The sequence below is a fragment of the Accipiter gentilis genome, chromosome 5 (assembly GCF_929443795.1).
Source record: "Accipiter gentilis chromosome 5, bAccGen1.1, whole genome shotgun sequence".
NCBI classification, from domain to species: domain Eukaryota; kingdom Metazoa; phylum Chordata; class Aves; order Accipitriformes; family Accipitridae; genus Astur; species Astur gentilis.
The window spans coordinates 462,910-487,406 of record NC_064884.1 but is presented as its reverse complement, the minus strand read 5'-3'; the positions used below and the strand labels follow the sequence as shown (position 1 = coordinate 487,406).

The 24,497-nt window shown below is 43.9% G+C and overlaps 1 long non-coding RNA gene across 1 annotated transcript in view; it reads left to right on the top strand.

Annotated features, from left to right (window-relative positions):
- Positions 1–486: 486 nt before the first annotated feature.
- Positions 487–24,497, top strand: part of LOC126038287 (uncharacterized) — a 36,195-nt gene continuing 12,184 nt past the window's right edge. The window contains exons 1-4 of the long non-coding RNA XR_007505982.1: positions 487–565; positions 1,241–1,353; positions 5,419–5,525; positions 13,866–13,990. This is a non-coding gene — a long non-coding RNA (uncharacterized LOC126038287). The remainder of the gene's footprint in view (positions 566–1,240; positions 1,354–5,418; positions 5,526–13,865; positions 13,991–24,497) is intronic.

The window sequence follows — 24,497 nt, the reverse complement described above, 5'->3', positions numbered from 1 at the left end:
GTTACTTACTTATTCACTTTAGACGATCGTCTCCACCCTTCTCTCAGCCTACTTATCAGTAAAATTAGGGGCAGTGTTAATGATCCTACCTGACACAGTTATTGTAGAAATTAACTGATGAATATTTGTACAATATAGTATTTGTACAAAGGTGCTGTATTACTTGTACTGCAGTAGCAGCCATGTGTCACATGCATCTTGCTGATTTAAAGACTGCAGTGAACATTTTGGGCTTGGGAAGTTAAGTAACTTTTTCAGAACTCAGATTGTTGTTGTTGTTGCTGGTTTTATTACTTGTTTGTTATATTTTAATTCAGAATATAGCCCAGGTCTGTAACTGCTGTCAGTTGCCGTGGCTTTATTGGCCTTATAGTTTGGGGTTATAGCACAAAGTGTCTATGTAAGAGGTTCAGCACTGTTTAGAAAGTGTTAATAGTGAACTAGACATAACATTTGAGTTTAATTTAAATTTGTTTCCTCCCCTGTAGCCGAGTGTTGGTGGCAGATTGAGAGAGAAGGAGCAAACCACAGCGTTGTGTTTTAAAGCAACCCAATGGAGCAAAGGGTATGTATATTTGTTTTCCGTAGTTCTCTCTAATTACCTTGTAATTTCTGTGTCATGCTTACCTTGATTGGGTTTAAAAGAAGGTTGCAGATTTCTATATATCTGAAGAAGAGCCTAAGGATGATATTCACACGAGTCTGCTTAGCCAGTAAAAGTAGAAATGTGAATGTGGACCTGTCCTTTGTCAGTGGAGCATCGAGAAAGTGGATCAGGGCTCCAAAGGTAGGAGTCCAGCTCTTCTGATAGTCAGCAGAGCCTTGAGTTGAGGGCTCACAGTTTCTGTGTTAGGAAGCTCTGCTTCTCGGCAGGTAAGGTATATGCCTAAAGGTCGACGAGTACCTTGAGCTACCTACCTTTGGCTGATGTGAGTCTGCTGATTTCGGTAGACAAACACTGGAGAAGGCAGCGCAGCCCGCTCTGACCTCGGGCGTTGTTTCAGCGGGAGGCTCTGGCTCTTGATTAACTTGTACTGACAGGCATGTCCACCGTGGTCAGCAGGACTCCCCAGTGTACTGAAATACCTGAATTCTCCAGGCCTACACTCACTCTCTTTTTAGGCATATATCAAACTTTCAGCATGTGAACAGAGCTAGGCTCCCCATCAGTCAGTGACTCAGTACAATGTAGAAATCACATCTAATTCCACTGCTGAGTGTGAATTTCCTTCTCTTTCAGGATCTACCAATACTGGTGAAGTCCCTTCTGTGAACCGCGCAACAGAAGCTGCTGTCCCAATCCATAGTTGCTCCTTCCCACTGGCAAACAGCCTTAGGAGGAGCTGTTCATAGGTGAGATGTTCAGTGGCCAGTCAACTGAAGTGATTAGCTTTTCGCTCCTTTCTATTAGAAGAGCTTTACCAATTGTGAATCAAACTGCTAATTAAGAGCTCAGAAGCTTTATAACCCATTGCTATATTTGTACAACATTTGTACAAAGGTACTATAAGGCTGCGGTGTATTACACTAGTCCATTGCTTCTGCATGGTTATCTTTTTTCTCTTTCTTCCTCTCTTTCTATTCTGTGAATTTTTATTATTTGAATTACCTCCTGCTACATCCTGTGATTTGTTGCAGCTAAAATTGATCTCACCTGTGAATTTAACACATTACTGTGTCTCTAAGTGAGTATCTGTATGGTACTGGCACTTGTGTGGGTCATTGAAAAAGAATGAAGAACAGCAGGGTGGACTCATTGTTGAACAATCAGGTAATGTGGAGGTAATTCAAAGAACTAATCGGAGACAGGCATAAAAAGAAGTTATCTTCTGGAACGCAGAAAGTCAGGTAGAATGAAAAGCAAACCTGAAAACAATGAATCTGTTTTACATCAGTGAAGGCAGAGGAGTCCTACCTGGGATTAGTTTGGCCATTGTCAGTGCTTGGTGCTGCAGATAACATGAGTTCCATAGCAACGCATTTTTAACTTGAAATTCCTGGGTGCAAGGGTGCATATTAACTAGAAAATGGACTTGAGTTTCACTGAGATCATTAAAAACTAGCTTTATTTTATTTTCCACCCACTATCCTGCTCAGAAAATGGACTTATTTTTGAAGTCCTTAATTAAGGATGAAAATTTAGTGTTAGGCAGATGCTGTCATTTTCTTCCTACCCCTTCAGCAAAAACCCACGTGTAATGTGCTGCATTGGGCTCTGAGGCTGTAGGATGGGTTGTCAGTGATAAGCATCTGCAAAACCTGCAGCACATGCCCAGAGACTTGTAGTCAGATGACTCATATGTTGCACGGGCCAAGTTTAATCCCAGAGAGAATGTTACAACACAGGAAGAAACCCCTGAAAATAACAGGAATTGGTACAGTATTTGGGCCGTAAACACAGGTTAGAACAGTCTGGGTATTTGCTTTAATCCTCTCTGATTCTATTTTGAATTGCAATGTTCCTACTTGCTAAACCAATTTCCATTTTTGCTCTGTTTTACCGTGCCATAAGGAGGAGGGATATTTTGGAAACTGGAAAACTGCCACTTGCACCAGAATGGCATGCCACTAATTTTTGCAGGTTTTTTGAACTGAGCATTGCCACTCTGAAAGCTCTGTCAGCCTCTTCTTCTAGGATTCCCCACAGAGATCCCCACCCTCCTACAAGGCAGGACGTGCCCCAGGTTACAGGACTTTTGTTCCTTTCTCTGCAGGCTGTGCTGCCTCACCTGCTTCAAAGTCAGGTGCTTTGAAATGATGAACTGGATATTTGAGAGGATGAGGGGGTTTGGATTTATGGGCTCTTCCTCTCCTAGGCTCAGCAGCACAGATTCAGTGGGTGCAAACATTGCCAAAAGATCAGGAGTGCGAGCGCGTCCTTAGTGTAGACAGGATGAAGAATTACTCTGCAATGTGTATTGATGTAGTTTAGCATCATTTCAAGCAAAGGTCAAGCAAAAAGGTCCAAATTGCCATGAGGCCAGTCTCCACGAAGGGTTTGGCTTTGTGGCAGCAAGGTGGCAAGGAACCATCTGTGTAGCACGTGGGCTGGGTTGGAAGAGAGGTGCCTGTGACAGTCCTAGCCGGGAAAATGCCTGATGATAGACATTTCAGTGGCTGGTGTTGCACAGCAGCTCATGGTGAAGCAACCTGAATGATAGGTAAGACCCTGGAGATGAGGCACGATTTTTTTTGCTTTTCCTTACCCTCCCCCCCCCCCCCCCCGCCCAGTATAATGAAATATTACAAGGGTTTTTCTTTGCACCTTTGCTTACTTATGCTCTGCCATATGTTTGGGTGTGGTTTAGCAGGCATGACAGGTAGCCACGTTGAGGGAGAATCTCAAAATGTGTAGAGTGACATAGTGAAGCCTCTTTTATAGCGGGGTAAACAAATTTCACTTCCACTTCTTTATTTTCTTCCTTTTCCCTTGAGCAGAAATTTGGGAAAGTCATTTAATGTCACCTACTGAGTTTTAATGGAGGCTTGGAAGAAGAAGAAAAAACCTGTCCTGTGTGCGCTTGTTTCGTAGGTACACCACATTACCCACAGCTAGTCTCACCACTCCCAGAGAAAGTTTGTGTAAGTCCTAAAATAATTTCATTCCACTGGCCCACAAATATTCCCGTTTGGTCAGCCTTATATAGAGTAATTACTGTTTAACATGGCACCACAGCTGGGTCAGGGCTTATTTTGGGTTATGAGTTATAAAAAGCTGTTTGTAAAAAAAAAAAAAAAAAAAAAAAAGAATTAAAAAATTACTATGTTTGTCGATCTGTCATCCTAAACAAATGAGTCTAGAAACTTGTTAGTTTACTTACTCTTTTTTACTTGTTTTGCTTTAAGAGTCAGCATTCATGAGAGCACTGGCATTAGTACCAAAGGCATTCAGCCATCTCATCCTGGCTTATTTAGATACGTCTGCACTTCAATTACAGAAAGCGTAATTGTTAGGTAGCCAGGTGTTGTGGTGATATTGAGCAAGTATTGTGGGGTGGCACATGCTCAGGAAAGGGGGTCAAGGTTTAACCAGTGGAGACGTGGGAAGGTAATTTTCGTGAACAGGTGATAGGTGTGATGGGTGAGAAGAAGCATCTTGAGGGAAACGTCTTGGCTCTGTGCTCTCTTCCAAGTAGGTCTTTGCATTTTATGTGCCTGAAGTGCTGTGCACAGAGCAGGCAGTTCATTCCCACACCTGTGCTGTGGTGTAATTAGCATTTTTTCAGACCATGCCGAGTCCAACATCAAAGTTCCTTCTAATTTTAATAGCTTTGATATATACGTATATATATGCATGTATTTTATGTTTGTACATATATGGATATGGATGTGTGTGTACAGCTAGAAAAAAAGAAAATATGGCTGTGTATATACATGTGTCATTTCTTATCGGCTGCTAAAATACAGGTGTCTCTGTGGGAAACAAGTTGTTAAGCTGCTTACTGTACAAGAGTTCAGGAAGTTGAAAGTATTATATTCACTTACACGATTTCCCATGCTGAGTTGGTCATTTCACCTCAAAAATTAGCATCCCAATCTGTTTCACAGAAGACCCCAATATTTTTAGTAATCATAGGAAAGAATGTTGTCCACTGGGACAGAGCAAGAGGCTGTGAATCAGGACTCAGGGTTTGGTTGTCTTTTTCTACTTATTTTATGGCCTGGGACAATTCTTAGCACTCTTCTGTGCCTCTGTTTAATAGCAAAATGGGACTAGTAACTTCGAGTTACCTTGCATAGAACTATTTAAAGACGAAATTGAAGATTGGAGACCTTTTACTAGCCTTTGGCATCAGAGAAATAGAGCAGTTATGAGAAGTATTCCTGTGGTTTGGCTTCATTAATAATATGAACTTCTTGAGAAAATGTATTAATGAAATGAAGCTGGGAAACAAACCAGAAGCAGATAGACAACTCAAATCCCTTCATGGACAGTTATACAATGTGCTAAGTAAGGATGGCTGTATCCTTGGATTTTTTCTTGTGAAAAATTCTGTAATGCATATGGAAAATAGTTTCCTCTCTATAACAAAACCGACAGGACAGCTGACATTTCCATAATTTTTAAGGCAATACAAATCTGAGAAGTAGTACATTGGGAATTATGAAAATCTTTCAAACTGGAAATCTGTAAACAAAATTGAATCTGGAAACACAGGCTGTTGGCTCAGAAATGGCTCTCAGGTTTCTTGGCTCCTTATTCTCCATCAGCTATGCCAGACAGGTGGTGAATGGCAGCCTGGAAGCCCCGAGGTCCGAGCCTTGGACCAGAAGCAGATACATCATGATAAGCAGAATTGGGGCGGGTGAATGGAGCTATGGACACAATTTTTCCTCTGCTTGGGCTTGCAGTTTCCTGTCAGGTCATCCATCATATTATTCCTTATATTCATATATTTCTTATTCCCGTTAACCCAGGTTGTGCCTGCTAAGTGTTGGAGGTGGAGAAGTGCACGCCCGTGCTCTTTGCCTTTCTGGCTGAGGACAGGTACAACGTGGGCATTGAGGACTGAACGTATTGCCAGGTAAGGGAGCACACCTTCCTCCCTACGGGGTGGAGTGAGCAGTCAAAAGTGAACTGACCGCCGTGATACTCATAGCAGCACAGGTTATAACATACCAGCTCTGCCTTTCTGTGGGATATTTCCTACATGTTCATGGTAAGAATCTAATTATCTTTTCCACCTACAGCAAATGTAATAGGTCCAGATAAATGTTGTTGTGTAGGCACTAACAGTAAAGAGAAAACAGGTTTGATCCCAGGCTGTCAGGGACTGAATCTTTTCCATTGTAGGTTTGGTTCTTGAATTAGTCTGAAAGAGCTTTCATTTTATTTAAAAGGCTTTTATTGATCAAAAAGGCTTCGTTCATAGGCTCTGTCTTCTTGAGTGGCTGAAGCAGGCTTGACTCATGATAGGAGTTCTTATTTGAGTTCATTTTTATCGTCTTTGTTGTTGCTAAATTTCATGCTTTTCGTCTTTGCAAAGGTAACCAGAAAAGAGGCACATGGTTTAGAGATATAGAAAAAAGTGTAGGTTTCCTTCCAGTCCATTAATCTTCTTTCATGGAGCTCTGTACCAGTTTGAGTGAACAATTGGGAGGAATCAAAACACAGACATCTAGACTATTACATAAGATCAAAAAGAGAACAGATTTGTTTTGAAGCTGGGTATAATGTATTTGTCCGAAGTCATGAACATTTCTGAGAGCTCAGAACATTCTTCCTGTTCTGCCTGAGGATGAAACTTAGATCATACGAACTGGAGAGAGATCCCAAAATATTTGAAGCCGTTTAAGTAACTGTAGACCTAATTCAGAGTCCTTACTGAGTGAGGCCAAGCAGGGATTTGAACCTGATTTTTATGTGCCCTCTTTTCTTCTCTTTTGTCCTTTTAACTTGGAAGTTCCATCTTATATTGAATAAAGTATCCCCGTGGATTTCATAAAAATTGATTTATTCAGGTCAGACACTTAGGATTTTTTTTTAACTGACCCAGTGTTTTGTGTCCAACCACCCCCACCCCTGAAATAAACAAATGGATTGCCTGTGGAAATTTCCATAGAAAATTTTCCTCTGTCTTGGATCATAATTGTATTATTTTACAACAGTTTAAGTTATAACTCTTCCTAACCGAACCTCTGTATCACCTAAAGGACAGAGAGCAAGTGGACTGTCCAGGCCAGGAAGATCTAGTATTTAGGGGACAGTGTACATCCCATGTATGTGCATCCAACTGCAGGGGATGGCTTTGCTGGGTTCATTGACCTCTTGTAGTCTGTATACATGTCTATTAGAAACAGGCTAGAAACTGGACTGAGCTCCTTCTGCTGCCAGTCACTTGCAGTCCCGAACAGAAAAGGAAACACCAGTTTTTCTTCCGTAGTCCGGATGCTGACTCACCTGTGTGGTGAAAGAAAATAGCCAAAGGGTTGCTATTTCACCAGTGTCCCAATGTGCCTGGGAATGTTTCATCAGCTGCTTTACTTGGGCAAGTTAAACTGCAAAGCTTTAAGGCCTGAGGCCAGTTCAGTAGTTACTCACACGTAACTTGGTCGTGCGCTTGATGCCCTGTGTCTGATGTCCCCATCACCGATAAGTAAGTTTTATTTTGCAGTTGGTCTTAAAGCCATGGGCAACATCTAGTTGTTTCGCATTGGAGTTTGATCGATGCGTGGTGTCGCTTCAGGCCCGTTTTGCTTGCAGTTGGAAACCTGTTCCAACTCATCTGCCTCTTCTCTGCATCTGGTTCCAGGCCTTGACCTTGGTCTGTGGTAGGACCGGGGAGCTGACCCACCGCTGCTGTGTTTCGCTGCCCAATAATGGGGTTTTGGTGGGGTGGGGAGAGCCAAGCTGACAGGGGTGCTGCAAGACGAAGGAACCACTGTTCCCGAATTTCTGAAGGCTGACAGCGACCAGGCAGCGCCGTTGTGGTAGCTGACCGTCGTCGGCCGTCCTGGTTCAAGCCAGGGAAACTTTCTCTGGCCTCGCAGAGTGTTTCCATGCTCTCTGCCTGCCCTGGAAGGCCTCCCGATGCCTTCAGGCAAAGCAGCTTTCTAAAAGCTTGCTGGGGAGGGCATCACTCGTGGGACTGCAAGAAAGAAGATTTCTCCCCCGCTATACGCGTTTTCCTTATTTTCAGGGCTGGCCACCCTGATGAGTACACAAGCTGGGGACGCTAGTTCAGTCAGGCTACGAGAAACGAAGTTTGCTGTGTGCCTCTAGATCAGTGCTCAGGCAGGATGCTGCTGGTCCTTGAACGGTGCCGGTTTGCCTGCAAGGTCAGGATCTGAGCTTCTCGTCAGGTAGAGCCCGGCCTGAAATTCCGGACTGGAGCGTGCAGCCGCCGCCTTTCCCTGACAGCTCCCTGCAGCACTGCTTTTGCTATCAGTCTGCCATCTACGCTCACCTCCGCCAGCGTGGCCAATACGGCTAATCCGTGCTTATCTGAATGCAGAGACATAGGCGGCAAGAGATTTAATGCAAATGTAGCATCGCGCAGCCGCGTTCCTTCTCGCAAACTATTGATTACGTGCCTTGATTTGCTCTCCCCTGATAATAGGCCATGGGCAGAAGCCAATAGGGCGAGGAGGAGGAAAACCTGTCATGATCATTCGATGCAGCTGGGGAGCCAATGAGAGGAGAAAGCCCGTGGATTGGGCTGGGAGAGAGCAAGGGTGGGGGAACCGTCTTAGCAACAGCAGAAAGCAACTCTTTCCCCCTCCCACCGTGCGACCATGCTGGAAAGTTCCCGATGGTGTTCCTTAATGTATTTGTCTCGCGTCTGCCAAGTTCGTACGTGATTTGCGTGACTTTGCCCCGTGTGCCCGCTTACCCCTTTTCTCCGTGATCCTTTGGAAAGGGTAGAAGGGAATCGCTTCTTTTTCTGTCCTGATAAAACCAACTAGCGAGCTTAGGGTAAGGGAATCTGCTGCTGGATTCATTTCTGTGCAAGCCCTGAGAACAAAAGTGAATTTTGTATTGTCTTTTTGTGGTTGGTATCTTCCTCGTGACATCTTTCCAAGACAGGCTGTTGTTGAAACAGCCAGTTTCACGCCAGCCTGTTGTGACCGTGGAAGCTGGACACCTTGACCGTCTTCTCATCTCTGCTAAAGATTCCTTAGATGAAACCAGGTGAATCACTGTCCTACAAACTCCAGATCCCTTCGTCAGGTTGCTGGGCTCTCAGGTCTGGGAATTAGAAGAAAAGCTTTCTCAGTTGAGCCCTCCCTGTGATCTGTGGGCTGAGAAAAGCCAGTCCAAGGCACCATACTGCTTTGCCTCTTATCTGCCTTACAGCAGAAAGTGTTCTTTCTGTCTCTCTGCCTCTCTCATGGTCAATCTATCATTGGTTTAACCAACCGAAAATGAAAATGGCAGTTAAATTTGTCCAAACCTTTTGAACATTTATTGGAACCAAACATTGGCACTTTCAGCACTCCCTTGAAAATGACCTTCGTTGTCCTCCTCTCACCTGCCGCCTCCTCCTGCTCATAAGCATTCACAGGTTTATCTCACTATTTGCATGCTGATAATAGACATAGATTTTGTTAGTCCTGCATCTGTCGAGACGGCGGGGACAATAATAGAAGCACCGTCGGGACCAATATATATTGGTCTTAGGAGTGTGTCCAATAATGTCTGGGTCAGGGAGCCTTTAACTGCAGTGTCAGGGAATTTAGTCAGCTGTCATCGCTTCTTAATTAAAAATAGCTGAGACTCACTTACATTCCATTGCGGTGTATTAGCTCATTTGTCATCTTGTCCCCTGCTCTCCAGCAAAACCCCTAAACACCTTCAAAACCAGACAATAGATAGAAATGCTTGCAGCAGGTAAGAAGACAAGGGAACAGAGAGCAGATAACCCGTGCCATAAGCTGCTCTTTGGGTCAAGAGATTGCAAGAGTTTAGCGGGATTCAAAGGGGATGGGGATACATAACACTGCAGTATGACATGTACTGTATGTATTTTATATGTATAAAGCTAGCCTCTGCACAGGCACGTGTCAGGGAATAAATCAAACAGTAACTGTCCTGGGGTTACGTGAAACTTTCCTTGTGGATGAATCAACTTATGTTTTTCCATCTTGAGTTTCCAGCATCTTCCTCTGGTCCAGTACTCTCAAAGACAGAATGTTTTTTCAGTGTGATCCAGTCAGACCTTTCCTATGTACAAACGTGATTGGATTCCTAATTCCTCGCTAAATGGAATTTAGTGGTATCTCTGATTGCTATCGCCTTCCAGTAGGTTTCAGCAATTTATTTGTGATATTCCTAAGGGGACAGGGAGATGGGAGGTTACACAGAGCTTCGGGAGCTGCAGAGGGAAATGAAGAGCATGCTGTAATATCATTACTGAATGAAAATGTATCCCCCTCCACCTGCCAAAAAAAAAAAAAAAAGAATTTATTGTGATTCTAGCTAATGCTTGGAGCCAAGGGACATTTTTGGCATAGGGAGAACTTTTCTGGCTTCCTTTTTACAAGTAAATCAGGGGTGGAAGGGCATTAGACTGACTAACTTCCTGAACTGGAAGTTGCATCCGGATTACCATATTTAATTGTCTGTGATTGACCTATCTTCCCTGAATTTTGCTAATCCATTTTTTAACCTGGTTGTATATTTGGCCTCCACAGCGTTGGGTGGTGATGAGTCCCACCATTAAATCACATATTGTTTGAAAAAGTTCATCCAGGATGTCCTGTACAATGCTATCAATCTGTCCCGTGAGTAAGTGGATGGCTGTTGCCAGGGCTTTTGATTCCCTCAGCCCAAATCGGTGGTTGTTCCCCTTGAGACCACATCCATCCCACTCGAGAAGGGAAGCAGCATCGAACCTCCCGTGCTTCACCACCCAGCTTGGGCTGCAAGGGACCAGTGTTAGCTCCCACACAGGGCAGCTTCTGCAGTCTCACTACTAAATGGTGATTTTTCTGGCCGTCCGTAGTTATTTCCCTCAGGACTCTGTTCCTGCTGACTTGACTGAAGATCCAGTGATACTTGTTGATGTTCTAAGAATGTTGTATTTCCCGTAGAGGGGAAATTCACATGCAGCTTGTGGGATATACCTGGATTAATTTAAGATATTCTCTTCAATCTGTTCAGGTTTTTTTTCTGAGTCCAGTTCAAGAAAGCTGTGTAACAGTTTATAGGGATAAACAAGGAAGTCTGCTGGTTCGACTCGATATTGTTTGGAGATTTTGAGTTATTCCGAGGTGTGCTGGTACAGGAAATTAGAAGCAACAAGTAAAAGCTCATCTGAACCCCAAAGCATCAAGCTAAGGACAGACCTTCATGTTAGTAGAGACATTTTCAGACTGCAGAATTTTTTTTTAAAACTAATTAAGCTCTGATGACTTCAGCTATATTTTCAGCCTCTGATTAAGGCCATGATACTAATTAAACTCTTGAATTATTAAAAATGCAAATAGTCAGACCTGTGTGCAACAGCAGACTTGCGTTTCCATGCTCGAGGACAGCAGTGGGGATATCTGGCAGAGTCTCTTGTGGTCACAAGTTTTTCTCTTCCTTTTTTGTTTAAAATGGCTGCGCTCCACTCGATGCAGAACTCAAAACATCAGCTGCTGGGGTAAATGTCTCGGCTGCCTTGCAGCTAGGCAAGTAGATTTGATTAAAACACAGCAAAGTTTTGGAAGGAACTCTGGGTCTCTTGACATCCCGACTGTGGCATTTTCACTGAATGGGCTGTTGGGATTGAAATACCATCTAGTCCTTAGAGAGCAAGTCTGCTTTCAGTAGCAAAACTCTCGGAGCTGCATTTAAGCTACCTACTTTGTTGTCATAGTTCAAGAGCATGATAAATTATTTAGACCTCTAGCTGTCCTCCCAGATCCTTTCTCTCTGGCATAGCCTATGACATACATCCACCTCCAGTGAGATGTCTACACCAGGAGGTCTGATTGTGGCCTTTCCTTCAGTGCAGGTATGTTTTGGTTGTGGCCCTACTAAACGGTAGGGGATCTGAGGGACGTTTTGATCTCTTTACTGTCAACATCTTAGCAGGTACCGAGCACCTCTTCTGAGTAATAGCCATCCTTGTGTACAATACATCGTTTGAAGTAGGATTTTGTAATCATAAGCAGGACTCATCTAGAGGTGGACAGTCTTGCAGAAGTACAATTACCTGGTCTTTGAGGTAAGATGGAGTTCTGTAGGCTGGGAGCTGGGCAAGCAGATATTGCCTCTCGCTGTCTCACCAGTCTCTCCGCGTACCTAGATCATGGAAATTTCTGTGTTTATTATAAGAGGTTTTTTGCACAGCTCCAGAGCCAAGAGCTGCAGTGGTACCCCAAGTACCACGTCTGCCTCGTCAGTCTTCTGGATGTGCAGCCCTTCTTCTGGTGGAGGCAGCGGCCCGTGGGACTCAGAAGTGACTGTCCCATCCTGTAGCCCTTTTGCCGTGCCATTATGGAGGCTCTGCTGGATCTGGCAGTGTTTGCAGCCGGTACCAGCTGGGACATTAGAGGGATATGCCAGTAGGCAGTCTAGTTATAGCTTGCCCAGAGGGAAGTTTCTTCCTAGTGCCTATTTAGTTCATAATAGAGACATAAATTAAAAAAAGGTGCACAAGACACTATTCAAATGCAGCAAGTGCATGTCATATTTAATAAACTGGAACCCTCGCTGGTGTGAAGTGACAACAATTTATTGGAGTCACTTATCAGATAAAAATATGACCCAGTGTCTACAGCTGAGTCCGGTTAATGGCAGGTGTGATGGTAAAGCTATGTCATTTTTTGCTTCCTCTCTCAACTGTCCTTTTAGTACGTTAAAACAAAGAAATAAGTGGTCATTACTTTACCTATGACAACTGATTTTTTTCATTCTCCTGCTATAATGGGCTGCAGGTGTTTCACAGCCAGCCCAGGCTAATAAGGACAGACATTCTGGCCGCACGCCAAAATTATAAAACTGTCCAGGGAGAGAAGAAAAGAAAAGACAGGGGAAGGGGTGGGGGGTGGGAAGGAAAGAAAAAGAAAGCACGGGAGTCACTCCATGCTGAGATTTTGTACTTTTGTGTCTCCTGAAGTGAATACATCAGTCAGGAATCAAAGGTTTGAAAAGTCATTCAGCCCCTCCAAATTAGAAGGCGAACCATCTGCATGACAGGATGGAGCTCTCCTCAAAGGCTGCAGGCCAGGGCTGATCTCAGTGACACCAGGGTAAGCCTGGAGTATCTCCACCAGAGTTACAACCAGCTCACCCGGGATCTCAGATTCTGGCCTGGTGCACGCATCTCCCTGCCAGAATAACATTTTGGACCCAGCCCTTTAATGTTGTATCACCATAGTGACGGGCTCCTCTGTTCCAGTGCTGATGAGCAATCACTGTGGAGTTGTCCAGTGTTAATTAATCCCTTTTAGGCAAAATTTGAACTCGGTGGAAACTGCAAGACAAGGCAGCCCATTCAGAGCTCCGCAGCCTCTCACCCTCTCCGATTTTAGCAATATGTCTTGCCCTCAAGTCCCATGTGCCACAGCCAAATCCTTTGTGTTTCCTGGAAGTTAGAGCAGCGGTGGAAAGTCAACGGGAAGGAAAGATGTGCAGTATGAAAATGGAAGGTATACATGTCTCCTTACAGCTTTGCAGATAATGGTGTTTGGAAAGACTGGGTTGTGATGCAGGCTTCCCAAGGTGCTGCATTTTTGGGTGTGAGCCAGGATAACTGAGCACAAAGGAAGAGCTGGATCTGAGGCACTGGCTGGCTTAGACCATTTGGCTTGAATTGCCCTAAGGCGTTGTAGCTAATGGTGAGGGATCAAAGTCTCCAAAGGTCCATCTCTCACTGTTGATTGGGTGAGTGCCTTGGGGATGTCAGGCAGGTTCCTAAAGGGTAAGTGAGATGTGTCCAGGCCTAAGGGCATGTCCACGGGGAGAAAGAGATCCCAAAGCTAGTCCTGACTTCAGGTAGCCACGGCACAAGGTAACAGAGATGCTCTGATCCCGATAGCTAGACTGCTCATGTAAAACCAACCTGAGTGCATCTTCCTCTGCGCTGCTCGGTGTTTCTGGGTCTGGATTAGCTCTTAGACACAACTGGAGTCTCCCTCACCCCAGAATGCAGACATACCCCTGGGCCACATCCTGAAATATGCCAAAAGATGTTACCCAACCCACCAAATGGTTTGGGGTCCAGGTACTGTAGTAATGGACACATCTGAGGTAAATTTGCTTCACTGGATTTAATTTGACAGATCCCAAGCACAAATTTCTTATCGATTTGTTTGGAGCCGGGATTTGGTTCAGGCCAAGTGTTTTGTTTTGTTTGTTTCTCTAAGATATGCTTTTGGATGCCTAGCAGGAAAAAAAAATCATAACTGATGGATGTTAATTATGTTCGTTTCAGATCTCCTTTTGGCAGCTGGATGAGAAGGGAATGCCACTGCAAAGGAAGGATTACTGAGGCGAGGTTCAAGTTGTATTCAAAGGGAACAGAAATGCTGTGCATTACACGTATCACCACCACGACAGGTCAGTACCTTTTCCCTGGAGTCACTGTCAGAGTTCTGTGGGTATCATCTGTGATAACTCAGTCAGACCCTGCGTATGGATTTAAAGGTGATAAAAACGCCACAGTTTAAATTCTCTTATATCAGAAAGGAATTGCACAGTTGTAAGGCTTACATGATTTTAAAGATGGTATTAGCTAAAATGTTTTATAGTAAGCAAATGGTTGATGAAAAAAAGTTTCAGAAAGTGCTTTGTAATGAGACAGACTGAGTCAGCTTTGAATTTTCTGCTTTTTTGGATGGCCTTTGGGTTTTTGCATTAACCTGACTAGGTACTTTGCTTGGAAAAGTCTGTGAATTCTGGCTAGTTGTTTGCAAAGTGCTGAGGACACTATGACATCTCTGAAAATACAACTAATAATAGTGGTAATGAACAGCAGCTTATCAAAATCTTCTGTGATGGCTTAGAAATCCCTGAATTCTTTTACTCTCTGATTCGCCCCTTGAAGTATCCTTTGCTTTGATTTCTGTCTTTGGATGCCAGTAATGTGCAGCTAAGATCTGGGGCAGTTCCTAAGAAATTGAATGCACTTTGCTTTCTTTGAAAGAGTTTCAGGAAGGGCCAGATCTGCAACTGGAGCAAACCTGTGTCTTCGGTGGCTTCAAGAGAAGTTACTCCCTGATCTGGTAGTCAGGATTTGAATCTTCTGGTTAGAAGTTTAAGTTCCTTACAGTTCCCATAACCAGAACTCAGTTTTGTGATGGCTTCCTGGTGCTTTGATCATTCCTTTAGTTAACTTCAGCATGGTTTATGCATATTCAGCTGCTGAGAGGACCAGGCGCCAGTGTAAACCATTCACATTTCATATTTGTGGCTTGCTTTGAGACTGAAAACTTTTTAGGTGCATAGCGTTTTATAGTGCAAGTGCACTAGAGCAGTTCTCATTCTCTCGTACTGTATGTGCAAACTCCTTAGTCGAGGACTGGTTCTGTCTAACATTAAGTATGTGGCTGGGTGGCCTGGGTCACAGTCCTATGCTTCCCAGCGTACCTTTGGGTGAGTGGAGAGAAATAAATGGGTGCAGAAGGCGACTCAGACTTCAGGCAGATTGAGCATTGCTCTGAAAGGGACCATCTCTTCTGCTGATCATGGCAAGAGCAGAGGGCGTAGCAGAAAGGGGACGGATTCAGGGCACTGCTGTGCAGGCTTTTAAACATGCTGCAGAGAAAGATGCTGGATCTCTGTATGGGGTGTCCTGGTTTGGGAGCTGTTGTGGAGGTGGGATACAGAACCACACGTATATTGGGTGGCAGAGACATTACTTCATTGTCTCTTCTTCTTAAGCTTATCTGAGGGGAGGAAACTGTAGACGTTATCTTTTTCTGAGCGGAAAAAACTGATCTCAAGTATGTACGTTTGAAGCTAGCAACAGTGTGAGCCAGGTTAACTTGACTAAATAGGCATATGAGGCCACAAAATCTGACTGAGCCTAATTAGAAACCAAGATGCCTCCCCGCACTTAAAGGTTTCTTTTAAGATTATGATGAGCTGACAAAACATATTAGTGAGAGGTGGAATTGGTATGAGCCATGTTTGGTATTTTACTACTTAGTGGCAGCAACAAGAGGCCCTATGTAGAGATCAGAGCCACACGTCCACAAGCCTGGATTATTTCACCACACCTACTTTGTGGTGTTTAACACCAGCACCTATGCGTAAAGCTCCCGGAGTCGATGGGGTGGACTGAATCACCTTTGGAGATGCTGCTGATCTGCTGTGGAGCCCAAGAAGACTATGCTCTTAACAAGGCGTCTCAATTAATTGCCTGCACCTTGTTGGGATGAATGCAAGCCAAGATGTGGTGTCCACTCATCACAGTGAGACAACACATGGCCCAAATAAATTGAAAAGGAGAATCCCAGGTTCTCAGAAATGATTTGTAGAGAAGAAGCATTGCAGTCTGCCAGCTGTTGAATGCTGCTGGGTAGTTTGCAAGCATGGGGTGAGGATTAAAAGAGTTGAAGGAGGGCACAGCAGCAGTTTTATACGATTCTTTCCAAGGATTTATTCTGCTTTGAGGCAGTGCTCGCACTACCACTAGCCTGGATTCCTCTGCTCTCCATCCTCCACGTTGCATTAACACAGGCAGTGCACTACCTCTGTTTGTGGGATCAAGCCATCAGCGCTGGAGCGGGGCCGTAAAACCGTTGTGCCTGAGCACAGCCAGGCTGCCAGCGAGAAGCAGGGCTGATTTATGCTGGCTGACGGTGGGACCTATTGCCTACTGAATGCAGTCCTTTCCGTTCGATGCCAGCAGGTGCTTTGCCTGTCTGGGCACTGCCAAGCTTCCTCCCGCTGTTCTCCTGAGTTCCAGTATTTCATCTTTGCTCGTGCTGCTGTTTTTAATCCCTCTGCCTCATTCGCAGCCCTTGGTGTCTGTTCAGAGACTCGGTCTCATTTGCTGCTGTCCTGGTGCCAGAATTTTTAAGTCCGAGGCGATGGAGCTGCCTCTGCATGGGGAGGACTCGTGCTCGCTGGCTCCACCGTCTGGACCTGGCCCCGAGCACAGGGCTCAGCAACCCCTAACCGGTCCCCTTGCTTTCTCTCCAAGAATATGATTAGAGGTTTGAAACTGAGCAGACAGCTGGTATACTCTCCCTGGGCAGCCTCAGTGTCTGGGCCTCCATTGTTTTTGTCCAAATCATATCTGATTCCTTTCCAAAAGCGTTTCAGTCCGTAAAACCAGTCCAGGTGCCTTTGGTTGTGCTCATTCCTGAAATACCAGCTATGAACGAAAGCATTTTGGATTGGTCTTAAAATGGGTATGAAATTCATTTCAAACTGGGATGTGGGTTTTTCCCCCCCCCCAATTAAAGCATTTGAATCTTCCCTTATGCTTTCCAGAAAGAAAACTGACCTTGTTCAAATCAGTCCTTGGTCTTATACCCAATCTACTGCATCCTCTTTTACTAGATCTTCAAAATTGCTTCATGCCACGCTGCAGTCTCTGAAACCTGACCTCTATATACATTCTTTGCACCTTGACCTCTCGGGTTTTTTACATAGAGTAAAACTACCAGCAAGTCAGATGATAGGTTTTGCTGCAATGTGCTTTCCCATTCTGCTCAGTAATTTGCCAGAACAGCGGAAAAAGCTGAAGAAACCTTGCCAGCCAAAATTGGTGGAAGTGTTTAAAAGCTCGGGTGGCCTCTGAGCTTTGGTTTAGTTGTGCATCCCTGTTAACTGCCAAGCCAAGTGCTTTGTCCTCCAGACTGCCCTTCGTCTGAACAGCATGAGCAGTACCACTGGCACCAGGGCTACGGAAGGGCTCCCGATGCTGCCAAGAAGATGGGCCCTAGTTACGGAGCGGAGATCTGCCAACCTTCTGTGCCGGGGAGTTTGCAAACTTCCACAACGCATCTGTTTTATTTCAGATCATGGAGTGCACTGAATAGTCCTTTTGTGCGCTCTGTCTCCAGCTACTAAAACTGGCTCTGAAGAAGCCAGAGATAAATATGACAGCTACTGTTACAGAGTATCCCCTGGATACTATGGCCTGACCTGTACCCACTGTCTATCTTAACATTGTCAGTAATAATGTTTATATTGCTGTGTCAACTTCATTTCTTATCGTGTAACCAGAGATGGGCCATATGAACATGGAAAGCTTTTCTGTACCTCTGCATTCAGGGTCGTTTGGAGGTCCGCAGAAGGGACAGGCACTCTGCCACTGAACTGTTTACCCCGACAAATGCCACGATGTTCTGTGTATCATTCGAGGGGAAAACAATACTGTTTGAAATGACAGGAGAGCGTTACAAGGGTAGACTGAATGGCACGACTGCGGATTGGCAAGTCTGCCTACCCACAGTATGTGTTGTTACAGCAGGTTTTGCAGAGGTAGGCTCTGTCCACGTTTCCCATGGGATGTTACCTTCCACACTTGCACAGATTTCTCCGCGGGAGTTCAGAAAGCTACAGTAGCAGTAATCACTGTTTTGTGTACCGTTCATCTGCATTTGTTAAAGGGGCTCCATTTTGCATTGTAGAGATTCTTACACTTCAATGGCAGGGGAAATGGTTTTGTGTATCTATCACTGGATAGAGGTGTGATTGCATATGACTATATCAATCGCAAGGGAATATGAGTGTTCCTGTTCCTGGCGTAGTACTTGTCATGATCTGCCTGGGAGTGCTGGGTCCCAGTAAAGTGGCGTGAGGAGGAGGGCCGTTTCACTGCACCTCTGAGCAGCAGTCTTTGATGCCTGAATAAGGGTTTCCCTCGGTCAATCTTATCTCCAGAGGGTGGATGTTTTGGAAAATTTGACCCATTTCATTTGTATTTAAGCACACGCACCAGAAAGAAGTGCTTATGCCTCTAGTACTTGCAGTTCAGTTGCTGGAGTGTCACCAGTTCAAGACATCACCCAGTCAGAGCCACTGGGAGCCCAGCGCTCCCTGTGCTGTCTCTGGACAGTGTTTGACTAGACTGCTTTTATCTCTCTAGCATGTCTGTGGGAGTTGAATCTTTGTACAGAGACTGCATTGCTTGGCATCTAATCTGCACTAGTTGACTCAGTCAGCCTCAGAAGGCAAGGGGGGAGGGAGATAAGTAGGAGGAAGAAAGGTGGGAGTGGAAAATAACATATTTGAGGGGACAGCAGGAAGCCTAGGCTCATTCGCATCTTGGGAATTGCTCAGGACATGACCAAGTGAGTGTTTCCTGATCCCCTCCTTTTTTTTTTTTTTTTTTTTTTTTTTTTTTTTTTTTTTTCTTTTTCCCCTGTGGGCCAGAAAGAAAGGATGCCTAGTAGGGTACGACTGGGGGAATCCCAACATGGGTGATGCCCTTAGCAAATGTCACTAGAAAGCCAAGTGTCCCAGGTGGGTTGTAACCTTTACTCGCCAAGATCGCTCAGTCACAAAGATTTTCTTTATATTCTTTTCTGTGGTACCTGGATTTCTGTTGAAGATCACCCATTCAGTCCAGACCTCACTTATACCGTGAGAGGAGTTCTCTGCATGGAGGATATTTTAGTATATGTGTGCTTGTTATTGTTTGCTTTTTCTGTGGGGAGATGAACCAAAATGGAGACTAAGTGAGGTTTCTTGGTGAGGGAAGGAAAGAAAGATTTCTAAAAGACAAAAAAATACTACTGTTTTTGGATTAAAAGGATGGGGGTTGTTTCAACCTGCAGGTTATTTGAGAAGAGAGGCTATTGTGGAGGTGGAGCTCTAAAGCAGGACAGGAAGGAGAGGTGTATAGCTGTGTGGCTTTTCAAGTGCTTCAGGACACTCCAACATAAAAGTTGCCATGTGAATGTCAAATACTGTTATCTATTATTATGAAAGTTGAGGATCTGCTCACACTTTTAAAGATCAGTAAACCCACATTCTCTGTACAGGCAGAGCTGGGATCACAGGATGCTCATTGCATGTTCCATGTACTTCAGGTATTGATTATGTCTTTTCTTTGTCTGCCCTAATTAAATCAATAAATGGCCTTTGTAGTCACCTGTGTAGCAGGTAACAAGTTGAGCTGCTTGAGGTCACTGAAGAGGGCATCCCGGCAGCCTTTGAAAAAGAAAAGGATTTTGATCCAGAATAGTCGTGATGTCCTAGTTCCCTAGTCCCTTGGGCCAGCCTGTTCCTAGAACAGGGCTCTGAAAGCAAATAGAAAAGAACAGAAGAGAATTGTGTTCTCTCAGGAACGATCTAAGAAGTCTGGTATTTCTGTTGTCTCAAATCTTTCACTGTTTACTCCAACTGTCACCTGTTTCATTTCTTCTATGCTTCTCTTACTAACATATTAGTAATGCTGTGATGATTAGGTGAGCAGATTATGTGTCAGTGTTGCATTATGATTTAGTTTCTGGTTGTACTGTAGCAACTCCTAGGTGTACAGGCATTGATGGGAGCTGTATTGTGTAGGTTGCTGTATAAACCCAGTGCTTATTTATCAAGGTGAGATCATTTTCAGTGGAAGTGGGTAGAAAGAAATTTTGATTCAGATTCCTCTGGGTCATGTGGTTGTTTGAAATCCAGATCAACTCCAAATGTATCCAAATTTTACGTGCAATGCATGTTTCACATCAATTCAGCCGGGGTCCAAGACTGACACAGCCTCATTCTCAGAGGTGAAAACAAATGCAAATCCATATGCTGTGGTTTGTTCTGCTGGATTAGCCCATTTTTTTCCCAGATTGATGCAAGGGCATTTGCAGGTGTTTTCTCTGTAGTAGTTGTGGTTTGACCCTGGGTCCTGGCATGCAGATGTTTGGAAGCGTGGCCACTGTGACTAGCAGAGCTGGGCTCTGGTAAGGCCACTGCCATTAGCAATTTTTTGCCAGCCTCCTAGGATAAGGGTGTGTGTGCAGAAACCTGACCCTTGTCATGTCCTTCCTTCCCTGGGGCTTTCTGAGGTGGTTCATCGTTCCTAGAACCTCATGCCTTGTTCTAGCACTTGAGGATTATCAATATAAAGTAAAGCAGCACTAGTCAGATGGGAGATTTTTTTTTTTTTTTTTTTTTTTTTTTTGGCTCAGGGGTATAAAAATGGTATCTTTTAACCTGTCAGTATGCATTTACAACACATCTGAGGTTTGAAAGAAGCTGTCCAAAAAGAAACCCAAGAGTAATAAGAGTGCGTTAGTAGAGCCAGTAGGCATTGAATAGTCTCTGTGGTTGTAGAAAAGCCTTAGGCTTCGACTGATTGCTAATTATGTGGCTCTATTCCTTTTTAAGAAAATACCATGCAAGGTTTGTGAAGGAGGTAAAGTGTGTTAATCTGTGGAGAGTTACCAGTTTTTGGGTTGGTGGTTTTCCCCCCCCCTTTTTTTTTTTTTCTTTTTTTCCCATGCCTCAATTTGGTATTACAGACTGGGCTCTGGTTTTAGAATGAAGCCGCATTCCCAAGTTCGGCCATCCATCTCTTAGAGCCAATGTGTAAAGGGCACAAGTTATTCCACCTTAAAAAGAAAAGAAAAAGGGAAAAAAAGCAAAACCCACGCTGTGCAGAGAGGGAGAGAGTTACAGAAAGTGGGCCCCCTGCTTTTTTCAGAGGGGGAATGTAAGCAGATCCTTGCTGAAACTGCTTCACTCAGCAGTTTTCAGCTTGTTTTAATTGGACTGGCCTGAAAGAATTCTGAATGCTGTACCTGTGCCAATAAAAATGCAAATGTTTCCCTGAGACGAGGCACTCGCAGTGCCTGTGCCCCAGCTCTGATAGCAGCAGCAGGGGCATGGAGACACGTATGTGATGGGAAATGGGGAGGCCTTGATCTAACTCGGCTTAGAAAACAAAGGCCTTTGGAAAATGAAGCATGAATAAGGCAGAGCAGGGCAAAATGTAGCGTACCTACTGGAACTCCTGCAAACCCAGGAGCTTTTCTGTAGTGAAGTCCATTACCCTCTCACCTGGCACTAGACTATTGGATCCTTTACTAATTTACAGGGGAACTTGATATCTCTTTCTTTCTGTTTTTGTTGATGTGTTTAATTGTTATTTACTGTAGAAGGTTTGCTGTCAGAGAGAAGGCTATTCTTTCAAGTGCAGAGATGCTGTCATCGAGCGCATCCTTATAGCCAGCGGGTATGGTGGTGTTGGGTACCACAGTGTGTCATTGGAGACTGTCTTGCTGCGGGAGAACTGAGGTTACAAACTGATGCTGGACTCTGGCTACCTGCAGGAAAGAATAGGGTGGGCTGGGAGAGACCAGTGATGTTTCTGCACGTGGAGCCTGGTGGCAGGGCTGTTGCTGAAGCGGTAGTTGACGGGTGCTGCTTGATGGTTTGAGCTCTTCCTTGTCTGTGCTGCTCTAGCTGGGGACCCCTGATCTCGAGGGCTGTTCCACCTCACACTGGAGCCAGATTTTATGGGTGGCTTTACGGGCGGCTCGAAGGGATAGCATCAGAGCCAGTGGATCAGACACTGACTGGGTCTACTAAGGTGCTGGAGTTTTTCATTGAACAATTTTGATGACCGTATGAAGTTGTTTCTCTGAACCAGTAAGATCTTTTCCTTGTCTATCTGGTGTAGCCTCATGCTCCTTAGTACTGAAAATTCAGCAGTGTCCCCATTTGATAATGACTATTCTTTCCTAAGTCCATAGAAACTATTCTTTGTGTTGCTAGCTTAGCTGGTTACAGCATTTCCGAATTAGTTCAGTTTCATGGTCCTGCATCCAGACCTGATGCCATGTAAACTGTATTCTCTCCCAAAGCATCAGCTCAGTGCTGGAGTCAGAATTACTAGCATGACTGTCTTTAAGCTTGCCATTATCTTAAAACATGAAAAGATGATTGCTTAATTCTTTATGTTTGTTTTCTGAGGCTTTTTGACAACAGACCATCTTTCCAACACGTTAAAAAGACCCCAAATGGTTTCCATGTCACTTAAATTTGATAGTTACTCATACTGGGTGCCTCATCACTAAATTATGGTGTGTTTGAACAAGCATGGGTCTGGCGATTCTCCCCATGCAGTCCCATATCCCATTTTTATGCTGTTCGTTCCCTTGAGATGCTGGTCCTACACAGAGTTGTCCTTCATCCCCAAATCTACTTTTTTGCATGCATGTGCATCTGCCTGAAGTAGCTACATGAGCGCAAACAAAAACCCCAAACCAAACTAGAACAACGACAACAAATCCTTTGAAACTGCTATGTCTCATGTATTTCCTGTGTCTTGATATTCCCCACATAGGCGTGGGTACCAATATTCGCCATGTACTGAAATTCTCCACGTGCTGGGCATCCCTCTGTGTGACCATTCTAAATGCAGGTAACTCCACAACACATGTATTACAAATTATAGCCACACAAAAGTATGTTCTTACGCATCCATAAAACATACTTCCTCATAAAGGACACGTAATAAAGTCCTGGAATGAATCAATAAGAAAAATTACCTGGCTCAGCTTATTTTTCTGCCTCATGTCAAATTACAGCCCAGTTGTGAATTGGGAAAAGAAATAATTTTCAATAAATGGTTGATCAATTCTTTTCTGTCTTTGTAACTCCCTATACAGTAATGAATATGCATTCTTTGCATTTTCCAGATAAATATCCAGCATCTTAGGGTATTTAAAATTAGATCTGTATACATTTACAGAGTAATGATTATTCTGAATTTCATCTGAGGCAATTAAAAAGCATCATGATGACATTTAAGGTGATATTTTTCTCCCCTATGTTAAATAATTATAAATAATAATAATGATTAAACAAATTATTCTGTTCCTCCCAGTCTGGATCAACCTTTAGGTTAATAATCTAAATCATTAAAATTCATCTGTCTCTCAAAGGATTGAGTAGTTAAAAAAATTGGAGGAACCTTTCTGCATAAGGGTGATTGATAATTACCAAAGCAAAGATGTTTTGTGGGTAAAAATTGTGAAGGCTCAGCAGATTGATTGGGTTATATATTGGTCAGGTTGAGGTGATATTTTCAACGCTTAAACATGGCACAGCTTTATCAACTGACATCCTCTTCATAGGATGATGCAGAGGTCAAGTCCAAGCCTGCTTCTTAGTAGACCGGCTCTCAGGAATTTGTGGTTCACAGCTGTAAACTCATTGTGTGACCGTAGGTCACTGATGGCCATTTTTTGAGATTATTGTTTAATTACAGTGGGAGTTCGGCCCTTATATGTGTGTATATATATATATATTTATTTTTCCTTAAACTGCCTCTGTGAGTGAGATTTCTCTGGTTAAGTTCAGTCATCTAAAATCCAGCTGTCTAGACCAAGCTGCTACTCAGGGGAATAGCTGGTAATGTCTATCATTTCCCTCTGCTTTGGGGTTGTTTGATTTACCCCCACAGGTAATCTCTTTATTTGAGATATCAAGCACCTAAAAAACTAGATGAGAATCGAAACCCAACTTTTAGATGGTCACAGCTAAAAGATGAATATGTCTCAAGCTGTGTCTCAGCCCCTGTGACCATGAGCACTCTTTTCCCATAGACATTGCAAAGATAATGTGGTAAAAACTCTGAAATACTGTTTAGCATCTCTATTGACAAGAGCAATGTAAGATGACTACCTGAAAGGTATATGGACTCTTTCGGACTTCACACTTCTCTGGATAATTAGAGACTTGCCAGGCCACAAAGAGCCAAGGAAGAATGGATTTCCAATGCGGGAAGGAAAGATAAGGCTTTCCCTGTGGGGTTTATTGGATTGTGAATTGCTCCACCTATTTGCAGAGTTTCTCAGAAGTAGTCTGTGTTCATCCATCTTTCCCCCTTCCCTCCGGGCTATTAAATCTCTTCCCACTCTGCTAAAACCAAGCCTTCATGTTGTCTTAATAAATTGCTTTTCTTGTTGAACGTGACCGTTCTTTGCAGGAAAATACACCCTTCAAGGTAATCGGGTCCAAATAGATGCCCCATGTACAGAACGCAGACTAAGGAGAATGTCCTTTAAAATGTGGGGGGCTGTGGAGTTGCATCTGATTTCACTGAACACAGACTCTGGCCGTTGGTAACGCTCTCCGCTGTCTTTCTCTCTCTTTCTTTTTCTTG